This window comes from Pseudorca crassidens, chromosome 2 (genome assembly GCF_039906515.1).
Source record: "Pseudorca crassidens isolate mPseCra1 chromosome 2, mPseCra1.hap1, whole genome shotgun sequence".
Taxonomy (NCBI): domain Eukaryota; kingdom Metazoa; phylum Chordata; class Mammalia; order Artiodactyla; family Delphinidae; genus Pseudorca; species Pseudorca crassidens.
Window position 1 is genome coordinate 121880100 of NC_090297.1, and position 15088 is coordinate 121895187.

Sequence of the window (15088 nt, forward strand, 5' to 3'; positions counted from 1 at the left end):
GTGGCATCTAACAACTGATACAAATGAACTTATTTCCACAGAGAAAGACACACACTTAGAACACAACTATGGTTATCTAAAACGAAAGGTGGGAGCAATGGGCAAATTAAGGGTAGGGCTGCCATACGTACACAAATACATATGAAATACATATATATAAGAGACTCACCATATACGAAGGGAGGTCTACTGAACACTCTGTATTAATTTACATGGGAAGAGGATCTGTACATGAATATATATATGTATGTGTGTGTGAATATATATATATATATTTTAGAAATGAACCAGAGTGTGTACACCTAGAACAAATAATATTCTAATCATTACCCTGATTGAAAAAATTAAATTATAACAATGAAAAAGATGTCCTGAGACATAAACTTATGCGTTTTTTTTCATGACACATTCCATTCTAATTTACAACCTAGGAACACGAGTTCCAGGAAAGCTCTGCTGCCCTAGTAACAAGGTTTGGGAAAGGAGAAACGCTGCCGCTGTGCGGCCGTTTCCCACAGCAGCAGCATTCAACCCAGTGCTAATGGTCACTAAATATTAACAACGATTGCAAACTTGTAAGTGACACACGCCTTCAAAAAAAATCCTGCGGTCGAAAATCGAGCAAAAGTTTCAAAAGAGGGCAAGGTTTCAAGAAGACAATTTCAAGAGGTATATTTTACACACACTGGTGTTTTATTTTCTTTTTAACAGCAACAACAACAAAAAAGTCATGGAAAAATGCTCATCATGAGGAAACGTTAAAGATATGCAAATCCAATCTTCACAAACGTATCAGCTCACACCGGTCAGAATGACCATCAGCAAAAATTCTGCAAACAGTAAATGCTGAAGGGGCTGTGGAGAAAGGCGTACCCTCATCTCTAAGTGGGACTAAACTGGGAAGAGCCACTAATGAAAACAGAACGGACCTGCCTTTAACAGATACCCATTGAGGCACCATAGGACTCAGCAGGCACGCTCCCGGGCCTATGACTTAAGAAGACACAATTAGAAAGACACAGGCAGGCAAAGCTGCACTGCAACAGTATGACAGTAGGCAAGACAGGGAAGCTACCAAAAAGTCCATCCAAAGATGAATGGAAAAGGAGAACTGGTACATGTACAGATGGAATAGTAGCCAAGGAAAAAAATGAAACAATGCCGTTTGCAGCACCATAGATGAGGCTGGAGGTAATCACAACATGAAGTAAGTCAGAGGGCGAAGGACACATATCCTGTGATATCACTTAATGGTGTTACCTGAAAATTGATACCAATGAAGATTTTTCACAGAGCAAGGCAATCAAAGATTCGATCAACAAACGTATGGTTAACCAAATGGAAAGGTTTGAGGACTGGATAAATTAGCATATTGTGGGAAACAGAGCTACACCAACACATGTGAAATATATAAGCACCAAAGACCTATGGAATACCAAGAGAAGACTACTCAACATTGTGTCCTAACCCACATGGGAAATGGATCCGAAGGTGAACAGATAATAGGCATATATGTGAAAGAACCACATCTTGCACACCCAGAACAAACAAAACATTGTAATCAAATTTGCTGTGATAACAAATAAAAATCAAATTAAGAAAACCAACAAGAAGTAATGAGACATAAACTCATGGGGGTTTTTCCTGGCCCATTCCATTCTAACTTACAGGTTGGAACATTACACCTAGGAAGGCTCTTTTGCCCTAGTAACCAGATTTGGGAACGGAGACATGCCACAGCCTTGTGACTGTCTCCTGCAAAAGCAGCTTTAAACACAGCATTCAGGGTCTCTTACTATCCACAAGAATGGCACCTCTGTAAATGACACCTGCCCTCAAAAAAATCCTGGGTTCGAATATCGACGAAAAAATTCAAAAGAGGGCAATCTTTCAAGAAGACGATTTCAAGAGGCACATTTAACTCACATTCTTTCTCTTTTTCTTTATTTTCGTTTAACAAAAAAGGCCGTGGAAAAAGCTCCACATCAGGAATTACTAAAGACATGCAAATGCAATCTACAAAAACGTTTACGTGACAACAGTCAGAATGATCATCAGCCAAAAATCTCCAAACAATAAATGCTCAAGGGGTTTTAGACAACTGTATACCCTCTAGCTGCTGCTGGGATGTCAAATGGTAACAGCCAGTAGTGAGAACAGAAAGGAGGTCAAAATTGAGCTACCATATGATCTGGTCGGCCCACTACTGGCTCTATCACCTGAGAAGACCAGAATCAAAAAGACACACGTTGACAATCCTACACTGCAGCTCTATTTACCCTAGCCAAGACTTGGAACAACCAAAAGGTCCATCAACCGATGAATGCACGAAAAAGAAGTGGTCCGTGTACACAACGGAGTATTACTCCGATACAATAAATACAGTCAATATAAAAAACAAACATAACTAAGGAGACATAAGCTTTGTGTGTTTACCCGGGCACATTCCACTCTAATTTACAACCAAGGAACACTACTTCCCAGAAGGTACTGTTTCCCTAGTAACTAGAGTAGGCAATGTAGAAATGCTGCCGCCCTGTGGCCGTTTGCCGCAACAGCAGTTTTACAACCTGTGCTAAAGGTCACTTCGTATTCACAAGGACTGCAGGGCTATAAATGACACCTGCCAGCAAAATGTGTTGAGGGAGGTAATGGCAAAATAAATTCAAACTATGCCGCATACTTCAAGAAACTATTTGAATAGGTAAGCTGTACTCACTCTTTAAAAAACAATAAAAAATGCATGGCTATAAGCTCAATGTAAGGAATTATTAGACATATGCAAATCCAGCCACAAAATGGTATCAGCTCACACCGGTCAGAATGACCCTCAGCAAAGAAATACAAAGAATACATGCTGAAGAGGTTGTGAGCAAATGCACTCTCACCTTTAAGTGGCTCGTAAACTGGTAAGTGCCACTAACGAAAAGAGAATGGAGCAGCCTTTAAAAGGTAAACACTGAGATACCATATGATCCCGCAGGCCCACTCCTTGGCCTATAACCTAGGAAGACGGAAATGGAATGACACATTCAGGCAAAACTGCCCTGCAGCAGTATTACAATCGCCAAGACATGGAAACAACCAAAAAGTCCATCAAGATACGAATGGACAAAGGAGAACTGGCACGTGTACAGATGGAATATGAGCCATGGAAAAAACATGAAACGAAGCAGTTTGAAGAACCGTAGATGACTCTGGAGGTGATCACACAACTTGAAGTAAGTCACAAAGCGAAAGACACGTATCCTATGATATCAGTTATAGGTGTTACCTAGAAATGGATACCAACGAAGATATTTCCACAGATAACAGGAATCACAGATTTATTACACAAACTTCTGCTTAACCAACTGGAAAGTTGTAAAGATTGGATATATTAGGATACTGGGGTTGACAGAGATATACAAACACACGTGAATTACATAATCACCAAAGACCTACAGAATTCCAAGAGAAGCCTTCTCAACACTGTGTCATAACCTACGTGGCAAATGGATCCCAAGATGAATACATATATGTCTCGGTGTAAAAAACAAACACATCTTGCACACCTAGAACAAAGCAAACGTTACAATCAAATTTGCTATCATAAAAGATTATATTAAAAAAATGAACAAGAAACAATGGGGCAGAAAATTATGGATGTTCTTCCTGGCTCATGCCATTCTAACTTCCAACCTTGGAACACAGCTCCCAGGAAGGCTCTGCTGACCTAGTAACCAGATTTGAGAGTGGAGAAATCCTGCAGCATTTCGGCCTTCCTCCAACAGCAGCAGCTTTAAACCCAGTGCAAATGGTCAGTTAAAATTCACCTCAATTGCAGGCCTGTAAATGACACCTGTCCTCAAAAAAACATTCTGGGGTCGAAAATCGACCAAAAACTTCAAAAGAGGCAACCTTTCAAGAAGACAATTTCAAGAGGCATGTTTTACACACATTTTGGCTTTTCTTCTCTTTTTTTTTTCTTTCACCAAAGCAAGGGCATGGAAAAAATGCTTAACATCAGAAATTAATAAAGACACGCAAATCCAATCTATGAAAACGTTCACCTCACAACAGTCAGAATGATCATCAGCAAAACAGTCCACAAACAATACATGCTGAACGGGTTTTAGAGAACTCTGTGTACCCTGTAGCTGCTGGTGGGAGGAAAACTGGTAACAGCCAGTAGTTACAACAGAAAGAACATGCGTTTCAAGGGAAAAATTGAGCTACCATAGGGTCTGGTAGACCCACTGCTGTGCCTCTCACCTGAGAAGACCAGAATCCAAAAGACACAGGCTGGCAATCCTACACTGCAGTGATATTTACCACAGCCAAGACTTGGAAGCAACCAAAATGGCCATCAACAGATGAATGGACAAAGAAGAAGTGGTCCATGTACACAGTGGAACATGAGCCATGGAAAAGCATGAAACAGTGCTGTTTGCACCACCATAGAAGGACCCAGAGATAATCACACACCTTGAAGTGAGAAAGAAAGCGAAAGGAAGATATCCTATGATATCACTTATACGTGTTACCTAAAAAATGATACCCATGAACTTATTTCGAAGAAAAGGACACTCATGGATTAAGAAATCAAGATTATGTTTAACCAAACGGAAAGGTGGTAAGAATGGATAAATTAGGATATGGGGGTGTCAGCCCTATACTAATACCTATGAAACCTAGAATCACCAAAGACCTATGGAATACCAAGAGAGGTCCACTCAACACTCTGTAATAACGTCCATGGGAAAGGAGGCAAAGATGAATAGATAGATACATAGATATAATGAACCAGATTCTGTACACCTAGAACATACACAACATTTTTATCTCATTTGCTCTGAGGAAAAAGAAAAATTACATTTAAAAAACAAACAAGAGTAAGGAGATATAAGCTGTTAGGGGTTTGCCTTGGCACATTCCACTCTAATTTACAGCCTACTAACACGATTTCCAGGAAGCCTCTGTTGCCCAAATGCCCTGAGTTGTAAATGGAGAAATTGTGCCGCCTTGTGGCCGATTCCCGCAAGAGCGGCTCTAAACCACGGCTGATGGTCACTTAATACTCACAAGGACTCAGGGCTGTAAAGGACACCTGCCCTCAAAAAAATGTTCTGAGGTAGGGAGTGGCCAAAAAGCTTAAAAGAGAGCAAAGTTTTCAAGAAGATCCTATGAGAGGTAAGTTTTACACACTCTTTACAAATAAAAAGGGAAATGGATAAAAGTTCAACATCAGGAATTATTAGACTCATGCCAATCTAATCTATGAAAAGGTCTCAACACACACCACTCGAATGACCATAAGCAGAAAGTCTACAAACAATCAATGCTGAAGAGGTTTTAGAGAACTGTGTACCCTCTCGCTGCTGTTGAGGTGTAAAGGAGTAAGAGCCAATAATGAGAACACAAAGGAACTGTGTTTCAAAGCAAAAATTGAGGTACCATTCAATCCAGCAGGCCCACCGCTGGGCCTTTCACCCGAGCAGACCAGAGTCGAGAAGACACAGGCTGGCAAAGGTGCACTGCAGCAATATGCACAAAAGCCAAGACATGGTAGCGACCAAAATGGCCATCAGCAGATGAGTGGACAAAGAAGAAGTGGTCCATGTGCACAGTGGAATATCAGCCGTGGAAAACAATGAAACACTGCTCTTTGCTGCACCACAGGTGATCCTAGAGATAATCACAGGACACGAGGTAAGTCGGAAAGCAAAAGACAAATATCTTATGATATCACTTCTGGGTGGCATCTAACAACTGATACAAATGAACTTATTTCCACAGAGAAAGACACACACTTAGAACACAACTATGGTTATCTAAAACGAAAGGTGGGAGCAATGGGCAAATTAAGGGTAGGGCTGCCATACGTACACAAATACATATGAAATACATATATATAAGAGACTCACCATATACGAAGGGAGGTCTACTGAACACTCTGTATTAATTTACATGGGAAGAGGATCTGTACATGAATATATATATGTATGTGTGTGTGAATATATATATATATATTTTAGAAATGAACCAGAGTGTGTACACCTAGAACAAATAATATTCTAATCATTACCCTGATTGAAAAAATTAAATTATAACAATGAAAAAGATGTCCTGAGACATAAACTTATGCGTTTTTTTTCATGACACATTCCATTCTAATTTACAACCTAGGAACACGAGTTCCAGGAAAGCTCTGCTGCCCTAGTAACAAGGTTTGGGAAAGGAGAAACGCTGCCGCCGTGCGGCCGTTTCCCACAGCAGCAGCATTCAACCCAGTGCTAATGGTCACTAAATATTAACAACGATTGCAAACTTGTAAGTGACACACGCCTTCAAAAAAAATCCTGCGGTCGAAAATCGAGCAAAAGTTTCAAAAGAGGGCAAGGTTTCAAGAAGACAATTTCAAGAGGTATATTTTACACACACTGGTGTTTTATTTTCTTTTTAACAGCAACAACAACAAAAAAGTCATGGAAAAATGCTCATCATGAGGAAACGTTAAAGATATGCAAATCCAATCTTCACAAACGTATCAGCTCACACCGGTCAGAATGACCATCAGCAAAAATTCTGCAAACAGTAAATGCTGAAGGGGCTGTGGAGAAAGGCGTACCCTCATCTCTAAGTGGGACTAAACTGGGAAGAGCCACTAATGAAAACAGAACGGACCTGCCTTTAACAGATACCCATTGAGGCACCATAGGACTCAGCAGGCACGCTCCCGGGCCTATGACCTAAGAAGACACAATTAGAAAGACACAGGCAGGCAAAGCTGCACTGCAACAGTATGACAGTAGGCAAGACAGGGAAGCTACCAAAAAGTCCATCCAAAGATGAATGGAAAAGGAGAACTGGTACATGTACAGATGGAATAGTAGCCAAGGAAAAAAATGAAACAATGCCGTTTGCAGCACCATAGATGAGCCTGGAGGTAATCACAACATGAAGTAAGTCAGAGGGCGAAGGACACATATCCTGTGATATCACTTAATGGTGTTACCTGAAAATTGATACCAATGAAGATTTTTCACAGAGCAAGGCAATCAAAGATTCGATCAACAAACGTATGGTTAACCAAATGGAAAGGTTTGAGGACTGGATAAATTAGCATATTGTGGGAAACAGAGCTACACCAACACATGTGAAATATATAAGCACCAAAGACCTATGGAATACCAAGAGAAGACTACTCAACATTGTGTCCTAACCCACATGGGAAATGGATCCGAAGGTGAACAGATAATAGGCATATATGTGAAAGAACCACATCTTGCACACCCAGAACAAACAAAACATTGTAATCAAATTTGCTGTGATAACAAATAAAAATCAAATTAAGAAAACCAACAAGAAGTAATGAGACATAAACTCATGGGGGTTTTTCCTGGCCCATTCCATTCTAACTTACAGGTTGGAACATTACACCTAGGAAGGCTCTTTTGCCCTAGTAACCAGATTTGGGAACGGAGACATGCCACAGCCTTGTGACTGTCTCCTGCAAAAGCAGCTTTAAACACAGCATTCAGGGTCTCTTACTATCCACAAGAATGGCACCTCTGTAAATGACACCTGCCCTCAAAAAAATCCTGGGTTCGAATATCGACGAAAAAATTCAAAAGAGGGCAATCTTTCAAGAAGACGATTTCAAGAGGCACATTTAACTCACATTCTTTCTCTTTTTCTTTATTTTCGTTTAACAAAAAAGGCCGTGGAAAAAGCTCCACATCAGGAATTACTAAAGACATGCAAATGCAATCTACAAAAACGTTTACGTGACAACAGTCAGAATGATCATCAGCCAAAAATCTCCAAACAATAAATGCTCAAGGGGTTTTAGACAACTGTATACCCTCTAGCTGCTGCTGGGATGTCAAATGGTAACAGCCAGTAGTGAGAACAGAAAGGAGGTCAAAATTGAGCTACCATATGATCTGGTCGGCCCACTACTGGCTCTATCACCTGAGAAGACCAGAATCAAAAAGACACACGTTGACAATCCTACACTGCAGCTCTATTTACCCTAGCCAAGACTTGGAACAACCAAAAGGTCCATCAACCGATGAATGCACGAAAAAGAAGTGGTCCGTGTACACAACGGAGTATTACTCCGATACAATAAATACAGTCAATATAAAAAACAAACATAACTAAGGAGACATAAGCTTTGTGTGTTTACCCGGGCACATTCCACTCTAATTTACAACCAAGGAACACTACTTCCCAGAAGGTACTGTTTCCCTAGTAACTAGAGTAGGCAATGTAGAAATGCTGCCGCCCTGTGGCCGTTTGCCGCAACAGCAGTTTTACAACCTGTGCTAAAGGTCACTTCGTATTCACAAGGACTGCAGGGCTATAAATGACACCTGCCAGCAAAATGTGTTGAGGGAGGTAATGGCAAAATAAATTCAAACTATGCCGCATACTTCAAGAAACTATTTGAATAGGTAAGCTGTACTCACTCTTTAAAAAACAATAAAAAATGCATGGCTATAAGCTCAATGTAAGGAATTATTAGACATATGCAAATCCAGCCACAAAATGGTATCAGCTCACACCGGTCAGAATGACCCTCAGCAAAGAAATACAAAGAATACATGCTGAAGAGGTTGTGAGCAAATGCACTCTCACCTTTAAGTGGCTCGTAAACTGGTAAGTGCCACTAACGAAAAGAGAATGGAGCAGCCTTTAAAAGGTAAACACTGAGATACCATATGATCCCGCAGGCCCACTCCTTGGCCTATAACCTAGGAAGACGGAAATGGAATGACACATTCAGGCAAAACTGCCCTGCAGCAGTATTACAGTCGCCAAGACATGGAAACAACCAAAAAGTCCATCAAGATACGAATGGACAAAGGAGAACTGGCACGTGTACAGATGGAATATGAGCCATGGAAAAAACATGAAACGAAGCAGTTTGAAGAACCGTAGATGACTCTGGAGGTGATCACACAACTTGAAGTAAGTCACAAAGCGAAAGACACGTATCCTATGATATCAGTTATAGGTGTTACCTAGAAATGGATACCAACGAAGATATTTCCACAGATAACAGGAATCACAGATTTATTACACAAACTTATGCTTAACCAACTGGAAAGTTGTAAAGATTGGATATATTAGGATACTGGGGTTGACAGAGATATACAAACACACGTGAAGTACATAATCACCAAAGACCTACAGAATTCCAAGAGAAGCCTTCTCAACACTGTGTCATAACCTACGTGGCAAATGGATCCCAAGATGAATACATATATGTCTCGGTGTAAAAAACAAACACATCTTGCACACCTAGAACAAAGCAAACGTTACAATCAAATTTGCTATCATAAAAGATTATATTAAAAAAATGAACAAGAAACAATGGGGCAGAAAATTATGGATGTTCTTCCTGGCTCATGCCATTCTAACTTCCAACCTTGGAACACAGCTCCCAGGAAGGCTCTGCTGACCTAGTAACCAGATTTGAGAGTGGAGAAATCCTGCAGCATTTCGGCCTTCCTCCAACAGCAGCAGCTTTAAACCCAGTGCAAATGGTCAGTTAAAATTCACCTCAATTGCAGGCCTGTAAATGACACCTGTCCTCAAAAAAACATTCTGGGGTCGAAAATCGACCAAAAACTTCAAAAGAGGCAACCTTTCAAGAAGACAATTTCAAGAGGCATGTTTTACACACATTTTGGCTTTTCTTCTCTTTTTTTTTTCTTTCACCAAAGCAAGGGCATGGAAAAAATGCTTAACATCAGAAATTAATAAAGACACGCAAATCCAATCTATGAAAACGTTCACCTCACAACAGTCAGAATGATCATCAGCAAAACAGTCCACAAACAATACATGCTGAACGGGTTTTAGAGAACTCTGTGTACCCTGTAGCTGCTGGTGGGAGGAAAACTGGTAACAGCCAGTAGTTACAACAGAAAGAACATGCGTTTCAAGGGAAAAATTGAGCTACCATAGGGTCTGGTAGACCCACTGCTGTGCCTCTCACCTGAGAAGACCAGAATCCAAAAGACACAGGCTGGCAATCCTACACTGCAGTGATATTTACCACAGCCAAGACTTGGAAGCAACCAAAATGGCCATCAACAGATGAATGGACAAAGAAGAAGTGGTCCATGTACACAGTGGAACATGAGCCATGGAAAAGCATGAAACAGTGCTGTTTGCACCACCATAGAAGGACCCAGAGATAATCACACACCTTGAAGTGAGAAAGAAAGCGAAAGGAAGATATCCTATGATATCACTTATACGTGTTACCTAAAAAATGATACCCATGAACTTATTTCGAAGAAAAGGACACTCATGGATTAAGAAATCAAGATTATGTTTAACCAAACGGAAAGGTGGTAAGAATGGATAAATTAGGATATGGGGGTGTCAGCCCTATACTAATACCTATGAAACCTAGAATCACCAAAGACCTATGGAATACCAAGAGAGGTCCACTCAACACTCTGTAATAACGTCCATGGGAAAGGAGGCAAAGATGAATAGATAGATACATAGATATAATGAACCAGATTCTGTACACCTAGAACATACACAACATTTTTATCTCATTTGCTCTGAGGAAAAAGAAAAATTACATTTAAAAAACAAACAAGAGTAAGGAGATATAAGCTGTTAGGGGTTTGCCTTGGCACATTCCACTCTAATTTACAGCCTACTAACACGATTTCCAGGAAGCCTCTGTTGCCCAAATGCCCTGAGTTGTAAATGGAGAAATTGTGCCGCCTTGTGGCCGATTCCCGCAAGAGCGGCTCTAAACCACGGCTGATGGTCACTTAATACTCACAAGGACTCAGGGCTGTAAAGGACACCTGCCCTCAAAAAAATGTTCTGAGGTAGGGAGTGGCCAAAAAGCTTAAAAGAGAGCAAAGTTTTCAAGAAGATCCTATGAGAGGTAAGTTTTACACACTCTTTACAAATAAAAAGGGAAATGGATAAAAGTTCAACATCAGGAATTATTAGACTCATGCCAATCTAATCTATGAAAAGGTCTCAACACACACCACTCGAATGACCATAAGCAGAAAGTCTACAAACAATCAATGCTGAAGAGGTTTTAGAGAACTGTGTACCCTCTCGCTGCTGTTGAGGTGTAAAGGAGTAAGAGCCAATAATGAGAACACAAAGGAACTGTGTTTCAAAGCAAAAATTGAGGTACCATTCAATCCAGCAGGCCCACCGCTGGGCCTTTCACCCGAGCAGACCAGAGTCGAGAAGACACAGGCTGGCAAAGGTGCACTGCAGCAATATGCACAAAAGCCAAGACATGGTAGCGACCAAAATGGCCATCAGCAGATGAGTGGACAAAGAAGAAGTGGTCCATGTGCACAGTGGAATATCAGCCGTGGAAAACAATGAAACACTGCTCTTTGCTGCACCACAGGTGATCCTAGAGATAATCACAGGACACGAGGTAAGTCGGAAAGCAAAAGACAAATATCTTATGATATCACTTCTGGGTGGCATCTAACAACTGATACAAATGAACTTATTTCCACAGAGAAAGACACACACTTAGAACACAACTATGGTTATCTAAAACGAAAGGTGGGAGCAATGGGCAAATTAAGGGTAGGGCTGCCATACGTACACAAATACATATGAAATACATATATATAAGAGACTCACCATATACGAAGGGAGGTCTACTGAACACTCTGTATTAATTTACATGGGAAGAGGATCTGTACATGAATATATATATGTATGTGTGTGTGAATATATATATATATATTTTAGAAATGAACCAGAGTGTGTACACCTAGAACAAATAATATTCTAATCATTACCCTGATTGAAAAAATTAAATTATAACAATGAAAAAGATGTCCTGAGACATAAACTTATGCGTTTTTTTTCATGACACATTCCATTCTAATTTACAACCTAGGAACACGAGTTCCAGGAAAGCTCTGCTGCCCTAGTAACAAGGTTTGGGAAAGGAGAAACGCTGCCGCCGTGCGGCCGTTTCCCACAGCAGCAGCATTCAACCCAGTGCTAATGGTCACTAAATATTAACAACGATTGCAAACTTGTAAGTGACACACGCCTTCAAAAAAAATCCTGCGGTCGAAAATCGAGCAAAAGTTTCAAAAGAGGGCAAGGTTTCAAGAAGACAATTTCAAGAGGTATATTTTACACACACTGGTGTTTTATTTTCTTTTTAACAGCAACAACAACAAAAAAGTCATGGAAAAATGCTCATCATGAGGAAACGTTAAAGATATGCAAATCCAATCTTCACAAACGTATCAGCTCACACCGGTCAGAATGACCATCAGCAAAAATTCTGCAAACAGTAAATGCTGAAGGGGCTGTGGAGAAAGGCGTACCCTCATCTCTAAGTGGGACTAAACTGGGAAGAGCCACTAATGAAAACAGAACGGACCTGCCTTTAACAGATACCCATTGAGGCACCATAGGACTCAGCAGGCACGCTCCCGGGCCTATGACCTAAGAAGACACAATTAGAAAGACACAGGCAGGCAAAGCTGCACTGCAACAGTATGACAGTAGGCAAGACAGGGAAGCTACCAAAAAGTCCATCCAAAGATGAATGGAAAAGGAGAACTGGTACATGTACAGATGGAATAGTAGCCAAGGAAAAAAATGAAACAATGCCGTTTGCAGCACCATAGATGAGCCTGGAGGTAATCACAACATGAAGTAAGTCAGAGGGCGAAGGACACATATCCTGTGATATCACTTAATGGTGTTACCTGAAAATTGATACCAATGAAGATTTTTCACAGAGCAAGGCAATCAAAGATTCGATCAACAAACGTATGGTTAACCAAATGGAAAGGTTTGAGGACTGGATAAATTAGCATATTGTGGGAAACAGAGCTACACCAACACATGTGAAATATATAAGCACCAAAGACCTATGGAATACCAAGAGAAGACTACTCAACATTGTGTCCTAACCCACATGGGAAATGGATCCGAAGGTGAACAGATAATAGGCATATATGTGAAAGAACCACATCTTGCACACCCAGAACAAACAAAACATTGTAATCAAATTTGCTGTGATAACAAATAAAAATCAAATTAAGAAAACCAACAAGAAGTAATGAGACATAAACTCATGGGGGTTTTTCCTGGCCCATTCCATTCTAACTTACAGGTTGGAACATTACACCTAGGAAGGCTCTTTTGCCCTAGTAACCAGATTTGGGAACGGAGACATGCCACAGCCTTGTGACTGTCTCCTGCAAAAGCAGCTTTAAACACAGCATTCAGGGTCTCTTACTATCCACAAGAATGGCACCTCTGTAAATGACACCTGCCCTCAAAAAAATCCTGGGTTCGAATATCGACGAAAAAATTCAAAAGAGGGCAATCTTTCAAGAAGACGATTTCAAGAGGCACATTTAACTCACATTCTTTCTCTTTTTCTTTATTTTCGTTTAACAAAAAAGGCCGTGGAAAAAGCTCCACATCAGGAATTACTAAAGACATGCAAATGCAATCTACAAAAACGTTTACGTGACAACAGTCAGAATGATCATCAGCCAAAAATCTCCAAACAATAAATGCTCAAGGGGTTTTAGACAACTGTATACCCTCTAGCTGCTGCTGGGATGTCAAATGGTAACAGCCAGTAGTGAGAACAGAAAGGAGGTCAAAATTGAGCTACCATATGATCTGGTCGGCCCACTACTGGCTCTATCACCTGAGAAGACCAGAATCAAAAAGACACACGTTGACAATCCTACACTGCAGCTCTATTTACCCTAGCCAAGACTTGGAACAACCAAAAGGTCCATCAACCGATGAATGCACGAAAAAGAAGTGGTCCGTGTACACAACGGAGTATTACTCCGATACAATAAATACAGTCAATATAAAAAACAAACATAACTAAGGAGACATAAGCTTTGTGTGTTTACCCGGGCACATTCCACTCTAATTTACAACCAAGGAACACTACTTCCCAGAAGGTACTGTTTCCCTAGTAACTAGAGTAGGCAATGTAGAAATGCTGCCGCCCTGTGGCCGTTTGCCGCAACAGCAGTTTTACAACCTGTGCTAAAGGTCACTTCGTATTCACAAGGACTGCAGGGCTATAAATGACACCTGCCAGCAAAATGTGTTGAGGGAGGTAATGGCAAAATAAATTCAAACTATGCCGCATACTTCAAGAAACTATTTGAATAGGTAAGCTGTACTCACTCTTTAAAAAACAATAAAAAATGCATGGCTATAAGCTCAATGTAAGGAATTATTAGACATATGCAAATCCAGCCACAAAATGGTATCAGCTCACACCGGTCAGAATGACCCTCAGCAAAGAAATACAAAGAATACATGCTGAAGAGGTTGTGAGCAAATGCACTCTCACCTTTAAGTGGCTCGTAAACTGGTAAGTGCCACTAACGAAAAGAGAATGGAGCAGCCTTTAAAAGGTAAACACTGAGATACCATATGATCCCGCAGGCCCACTCCTTGGCCTATAACCTAGGAAGACGGAAATGGAATGACACATTCAGGCAAAACTGCCCTGCAGCAGTATTACAGTCGCCAAGACATGGAAACAACCAAAAAGTCCATCAAGATACGAATGGACAAAGGAGAACTGGCACGTGTACAGATGGAATATGAGCCATGGAAAAAACATGAAACGAAGCAGTTTGAAGAACCGTAGATGACTCTGGAGGTGATCACACAACTTGAAGTAAGTCACAAAGCGAAAGACACGTATCCTATGATATCAGTTATAGGTGTTACCTAGAAATGGATACCAACGAAGATATTTCCACAGATAACAGGAATCACAGATTTATTACACAAACTTATGCTTAACCAACTGGAAAGTTGTAAAGATTGGATATATTAGGATACTGGGGTTGACAGAGATATACAAACACACGTGAAGTACATAATCACCAAAGACCTACAGAATTCCAAGAGAAGCCTTCTCAACACTGTGTCATAACCTACGTGGCAAATGGATCCCAAGATGAATACATATATGTCTCGGTGTAAAAAACAAACACATCTTGCACACCTAGAACAAAGCAAACGTTACAATCAAATTTGCTATCATAAAAGATTATATTAAAAAAAT